Source organism: Bos javanicus, chromosome 4 (genome assembly GCF_032452875.1).
Source record: "Bos javanicus breed banteng chromosome 4, ARS-OSU_banteng_1.0, whole genome shotgun sequence".
NCBI classification, from domain to species: domain Eukaryota; kingdom Metazoa; phylum Chordata; class Mammalia; order Artiodactyla; family Bovidae; genus Bos; species Bos javanicus.
In genome coordinates, this window is record NC_083871.1 from 78,687,838 (window position 1) to 78,695,081 (window position 7,244).

Genomic DNA, 7,244 nt, shown 5'->3' on the forward strand with positions numbered 1-7,244 from the left:
GTCCCTTGCCATAAGTCTAGCTTCATTTTGAGTAAGTTTACTTTGAAGACATGTTTATTCAGGCTAACTCCTGATGTAGGATTCTCTTAAATTTCCTGAAGATAGGCTGGTGTCTCAATTCCTTTTCCACACATCCAGGTGGAAAGGGATCTCAAAAATGAACCTCGTATACTTGAACAAATTACAAAGTTGGGCAGAATTCTATTCTGAATTACCTATGTGTGAACATCCTCATAAACATTTAGAAAACAGAATGCTTCTATTCTTCTTTTAAAGATATAAAGATCAGGGACTTCCCTGGAGGTCCGGTGGTTAAGACCTGAAGCTTCCGCTGCAGGGAGTGCAAGTTCAGTCCCCGGTCTGGGAGCTAAGAACCCACACACCTTGTGGCCAAAAACCAAGAACATAAAAAAAAGAAGAAATATTGTAACAAATTCAATAAAGACTTTCAAAATGGTTCACATCAGCAAAAAATCTTTAAAATATATATAAAGATCAAAAGAGAAGTCAATCACAAGTGGCTTCCATCTTGAGCCATGAAAAAGCCACTAATAGTTAGACAGGGATGAGGGAGAAAAATGGAGAGCATGGCAGCCCTCTCCAGTATTCTTGCCTGGAGAATCGCAAAGACAGAGGAGCCTGGTGGGCTATAGTCCATGGGGGTCGCAAAGAGTCAGACAAGACTGTGACTTAGCACATATGCATGCATGCACAAGGAAGAGAAAAGCAGAGCATCAACATTTTTGGTGAGGAAAGACTGCAGCAGAGAATCAGCCTCTCCTGAGAAGCCTTTGGGAACTCTCAGGACCTGCCCTCTGGAGCCCACCAGAGCTGCAGTCTTCTCCAGCTGGCCTCCAGTCAAGCATGTTCTCTTGTAGAAAAATCCAGAAACCTGTGCTCATTCATGTATTGACATGACTCAGTGAACTGTGTGTTAAATAAGCTTCTGGAGCTGGCCTGAGTGCATTTTTTCTTAAATGGAACAGTTCAACTTGCATTTCAAATAACCAACTTAGAGTACAATCAGTTGTAACAAAAGACTCGTTCATTTCTTCTAATGTGTTATAATTCTAATTGACAGTCTCCAGGATTGTTTATCAGTTTTTATCATATATTATTTTTATATATTTGCCTTTTATATTTGAAAGACTGTAAGTAGTGTTCATTGCATGTGCAAAAACAGTTGATATTCTATACAGTGTTTTTGCAATTTAACAGGTGCCTGATTTGGCAAATTATTGTCTTGAAGTGGTAAATATTTTCAAAAGGACATTGTCCTAGGACAGGCAGTTCAAGGTGTATTTCATGGAAAAAGAAAAGAGAAGCAGAAGATCACACTAATTTCAGCTTTGTTTTCTAAAAAAAGACCTAAGATAGCTCTAAATTACATGCCAATTCATAGTTATTTTATACAGAACAACAAAATTTGAACAGTATGCATGCCAAAATAGTTTATCTGTGATTGCACAGAGAATTTTCCTATCTTATATTCCAAGTGTCATTTGACATCTGAACCCATTTACACTTTATCGCAGTTGTGTGTCATACTTCTCTGTTGTTCTGTTTTCTACTTTTCCTGTGGTTTTGTGGGAGTTTGGGGGAGGTGTATTGTTATTTTATCTTTCTACTGATCTGGAAATTATACATTCTACTCATAGTCTATACAAGAGCATCTTTCATTAATAGTATGTAAAACCTTACTGCCTTGTCAATATTATCAGTGAAGCCTCAGTGTCTCCTATGAGGAATTTAACTTGCTTTACGTTGTTTTCTTTTTTCTCTGCCTCCCAGATTATGTTAGCATGATCTCAGATTTTTGAACTAGAAAGTTCACAGGTTTTTCACTCTGTAGCTTCTCTTTCAAGACCATTTTGACATTTGATTTATATGCAATCATCCAAACAATAATTATTCACTGGGGACTTTGTTTCATTGTACTACTATTTATTGTTCACCTCCTTTACCTCCTTTTCATGCATTTGAGAGGGGGGAGGGTGGGAGGAAGGTCCAAGAGGGAGGGATTATATGTATCCATATAGCTGATTTGCTTTGTTGTACAGCAGAAACTAACACAACTTTGTAAAGCAATTATACTCCAATCAAAAAATAAAATGTGGATGTTCCACTTTCTAAATAATGGCATGTCTCAGAACACATTTATCATTTCCTCGTGCTGCAATCGGAGAAGGCAATGGCACCCCACTCCAGTACTCTTGCCTGGAAAATCCCATGGACAGAGGAGCCTGGTGGGCTGCAGTCCACGGGGTCACGAAGAGTCAGACACGACTGAGCGACTTCACTTTCACTTTTCACCTTCATGCATTGGAGAAGGAAATGGCAACCCACTCCAGTGTTCTTGCCTGGAGAATCCCAGGGACGGGGGAGCCTGGTTGGGCTGCTATCTATGGGGTCACACAGAGTCGGACACGACTGAAGTGACTTAGCTTAGTGCTGCAATGGTAAATTGTTTCTGTTTAGAATTCCAGGCCACTCCCTTTCCCCTCAAAATTCTGTAGATTTTGTTCCATTATTTTGGCATGATTCTATTACACAGAATATGGGAGACAGAGCCTGAAGCTGATTTGGTTTTACTACTTGTATCCTCGATCATTAAAAATCTGAAATGTCACCAAGACATTTAGATGTAAGCTTCTTTGTTTTCAAAGCAAACAAACCTCTCTTCTGAGAGCCTCATCAATTTGAAGTCTTAAAAATTTCTTCTATTATTTTTTTGTGTTTTTATCAGGTGGTCAAAGTATTGGAGCTTCAGTTTCAGCATCAGTTCTTCCAGTGAATATTCAGGACTGATTTCCATAGGATCCTGCTTAATTACAGTTCCTCTGCTTCCTTATCCACCTTGGCTGTCCTCTTTTAGGAAGGATTTGACACATTTAATCCCAAATTCACTTTGAGGAATACCTTTCTTCTGCCCACCAACTTGGTCTAAAGGAGTTAAGTGTCCTTTCACCATTTACAGATAATTTCCCTGACACATTTTAATTGATCTCATTCCCTTTTCCCTGCATTTTGTCCATGAGTCTTCAACGGCTGTATCAAGAGATGGGATTCACCTGCGGTGGCCAAATTCCACAAAGGAATCTAGAAACCTTTCCACAGCTCCTCGCTTCTCAAAAGTCTTACAGTTCATAGCTGTGTCCTACCTCCTAGACCTGCAAAGCTGGTGCATGGTTCACACTAACTGATGACTTTCTAGAACAGCAAATGTCAGCATGGTGGGTGTATAAGGGAGGGGAGGGTTGGGGTAGCTGGGCTGGATAAGCCTCCAGGGTCTGGAATATCTGCTCACTTTCTTTTCTCCAATGACCTCCAATTATTTAAAAGAATCATGACTCTTTTTCTCGTCTTGTCTTCAAAATGCTCCTCTGCCCTTCCTTCCCTACCAGGGACCCAGTTGGGATGGAAACCCTGAGGCCAAATAGTTAAGAAGATTTGTAATAATGGAATCTTTTAATTTTTTTTTAAGTCTTTGTTGGATTTGTTACCATATTACTTCTGCTTTATGTTTTTGGATTTTGGGCCATGAGTCATGTGGGATCTTAGCTCCCCAAATAAGTGAGTGAATGAGTGAAAGTCGCTCAGTCCTATCTGACTCTTTGCGAATCCATGGACTTAGTCCATGGAATTCTCCAGGCCAGCATACTGGAGTGGGTAGCCTTTCCCTTCCCCAGGGGATCTTCCCAACCCAGGGATTGAACCTAGGTCTCCCACACTGCAGAAGGAGTCTTTACCAGCTGAGCCTTAGCTCCCTGACCAGAGATCAAACCCTCACCCCCTGCCTTGGAAGGCAAAGTCTTAACCACTGGACTGCCAAAGATGTTCCTCCTTGTCCTTTCTAATGCAGGTTTAATTGTGTTTCCTCTTACCTAATTAGGATCCAGCCAACCAACTTTTGCTATTGTATTTCCTCATTGCACAAATTTGCTCTTAGAGATGACTGTTAATGTTGACCTAGGCGCCTCTCACACTCATCAATTCTCTGCTGCCGGCCAAATATATCTTGGTTCCAAATATCTTTTTCAATGCCACCCTGTCCTTCCGGTCATCCTCAATTCCATTTATTACTTCCCTGATGAAAATTGAAATTTCTGCCAACTGCAAATGTACTTAAAGATCCCCACAAATGGAATAAAGGGAAATGACATTTCTGAGGCATCGACAATAGCATCTAGCACAGGGTGTGTAGCTAAAAACGGAAGTTTCTTTCCTTGCCCCTTCTTTTCAAAAGCCTCACTTTAAACCTCAAAACGTCATAAAAAGCCACACTGGAGCACTGGCACAAAGCGGAAAGGGTCCTTTTCTCTCTCAGAGAGATGTTAATTGGTGGGTCAAAGTTTTTAAATAATATTTTGCCTGATTCTTTTGACAGTGATAAATACAATCTGGGAAACTGTCATTTCCTCCAGATTAATTAAAGTGTTTTCTAATTGGTAAAATCCTCATGGTGTTTTGTACTCTGAGATAAGCAGACCGAGTGGGGACTGAAAGCAAGCAGTGAAGCACAAAGACGTAGCCAGGCCCTCAGTGTACATCACCTACAGAGGCAGCGCGGACAGTTGAATGGAGCATCAGCAATGTGGTGGCATTTAGCCAGATTCTCATTTCCATATTCCTCTGAAATGACTTTCTGCAGCTTGCCATGGCTTTACTTATCTGAGTTGCTCAAAATTATGCCACAGTGCCCCAGAAAATGTTTACTCTGATAGGGACCTAGTTTTTTTTTTTTTTTTTAAATCAGGAGAAGCAGGCAAGAAGACTGAGAAATTGAACTGTTCCTTCGAAAATGAGAGGCTGGAAGATTTAAAGAAAGAGTTGTAAATTTCTTGAAATTACTAGTGGCTTATAGACACCAATGCCATCCTACGCTCAGAGAAAGCTCTTTTCTTTCGATAGTTTGAGTGTGCTAAATGTTCACGCAAGGAACGTTTAAGAATTCTTTAAACTTTAAAGAATCCTTTATTTACTGATTGAAATGAATTTGTACTGAACTCCTTCTTCTGCCTCTTTCTCCAGGCTCTCACATAGCCATGAAACAGAACTTTGAATTTATTTAACTTGTTTATTTGTTACCAGAAGCTTAGAGAATAATCTGTAAGTAAATATTCCTTTCAGAGACTGCATCTTTAATCATGGTCTCCTTAGTACCTCTGCCCCTGGAAATAACCAACATCTGGGAAGGATGCAAAGCTATAGTTAGTAACTGACAAGTCCTTGGTCTTTTAGTTCAACAGCCTTTGTTTGTTTCATTGCTAAGGTTAATTGGATACCTTCTTGGCCTTTGATCTTCTGAATGTCTCAAACACCATTTATATAACTATGGCAACAGTCATAGGGCTCTGTGACTAATTGGAACTCAAGGGAAATTGAGAGTCCAGCTTGGAAGCAACTCTTCTTTCTCTAACTTCTCTGCCTTCTTTTCTTTCCTGTCCCCTGGCCACAGCCTTACCCTGCAGCCTATTTGAGGGCTGTTTTTCTCTCACTGTGCCTGGCTGCTCAAGGTCCTTGTTTGCTTTCTTATTTTCTTTGGAAGGAGTTCAGGACATGCCACCCGAAAATTCGGTACTTTGGTATATAGATTATTTTGAACTGGTGACATTTGAGAAAGAGCAAATGCACGGGGAGGCTTTCGTTCTGTTTTTTAAATTAATTTTTATTGGAGTAGAGTTGCTTTACAATGTTGTGCTAGTTTCTACTGTATAGCAAAGCAAATCAGTTGTATGTATACATATATCCCCTCTTTGTTGGATTTCCTTCTCATTTAGGTGAGAGCATCTACTAGAGTTCCCTGTGCTATACTTTAGGTTCCCATTAGTTATCTATTTTATACATAGTCTCAATAGTGTATATATGTCAATCCCAAGCTCCCAAGTCATCCCACCCCTTCCCTTTTCCCTCTTGATGTCCATAGACAGGCAAATAAGTCAGAAAGCGAACAAATGTGTATTAAAACAAATGTATGGAATCTAGAAACATGCTATATATGATCTTTGCAAAGGGAGAGGTTTCCTTTTCCGAACTCCCTTCACCTGCCTAAAACCTGATGCTCCAAAAGGACCTCAGTTGTCATAAGCCCCTCTCTGGAAATTTCATCAGCTAGGGAAGATTGACTAATCAGCGGAGAGGAATGAGAAGTTGCCACCATACGCAGACACACTTTGTCACACACTGTTGTATCTCCCATCTATTCTGTTAAAGGCCCATTCATCATCCTTTCTTCTCCCCTAAATTGCCTACATCCTTTCTCTCCTTCTCCATTGAGACAGGTATATAAACTCTCAAAGCTTTTTCACGCATTCTCTTTCTCCCCCTGGAATGCCTCTTGCATGTAATATTAAAAATTAATAAGTGTATATACTTTTTCTCCTTTTCATCTGCCTGTTGTCAGTTGATTTCATAGAACCAGCTACAGAACTTAGCAAGTGAGAAAGAAAGCACTTCCCCTGCACTTTGATCACTCCACCCCGATTAGTACATATCCAGTTCACATACACTTGTGATCACCAATCTTTTCTTATCAGCTGCTATTGTCATATAAAGGGCCCCACCTCCCTCACTTCAAATAAATGCATCCAGAACTGAACTGCTTATGTTCCCCTGTCACCTAAAACCAACTTCTCTTTCCCATTAAAAACATTTTTTATTGAAGCATAATTGATTTACAATGTTGTGTTAGCTTCTGCTGTACAGCAACGTAAATTAGCTATATGTATACATATATCCCCTCCCTCTAGGACCTGCCCTCCACCGTCCACCCCTCTAGATCAGCACACAGCACCATGCTGAGCTCCCTGTGCTATACAGCAACTTCCACCAGCTATCTATTTGCACATGGTAATGGCACCCCACTCCAGTACTCTTGCCTGGGAAATCCCATGGATGGAGGAGCCTGGTGGGCTGCAGTCCATGGGGTCGCTAAGAGTTGGGCACGACTGAGTGACTTCACTTTCACTTTTCACTTTCGCACATTGGAGAAGGAAATGGCAACCCACTCCAGCGTTCTTGCCTGGAGAATCCCAGGGACGGGGAGCCTGGTGGCCTGCCGTCTATGGGGTCGCACAGTCGGACACGACTGAAGAGACTTAGCAGCAGCAGCAGTGTATATATACCAGTGCTAATCTCCCAATTCTTCCCACCCTCTTCTTCCCCTACCCCTACCGTGTTCACCTATCTGTTCTCCACCTCTGTGTCTCTGTTCCTACCCTGTAAATAGATTCATCTGTACCATT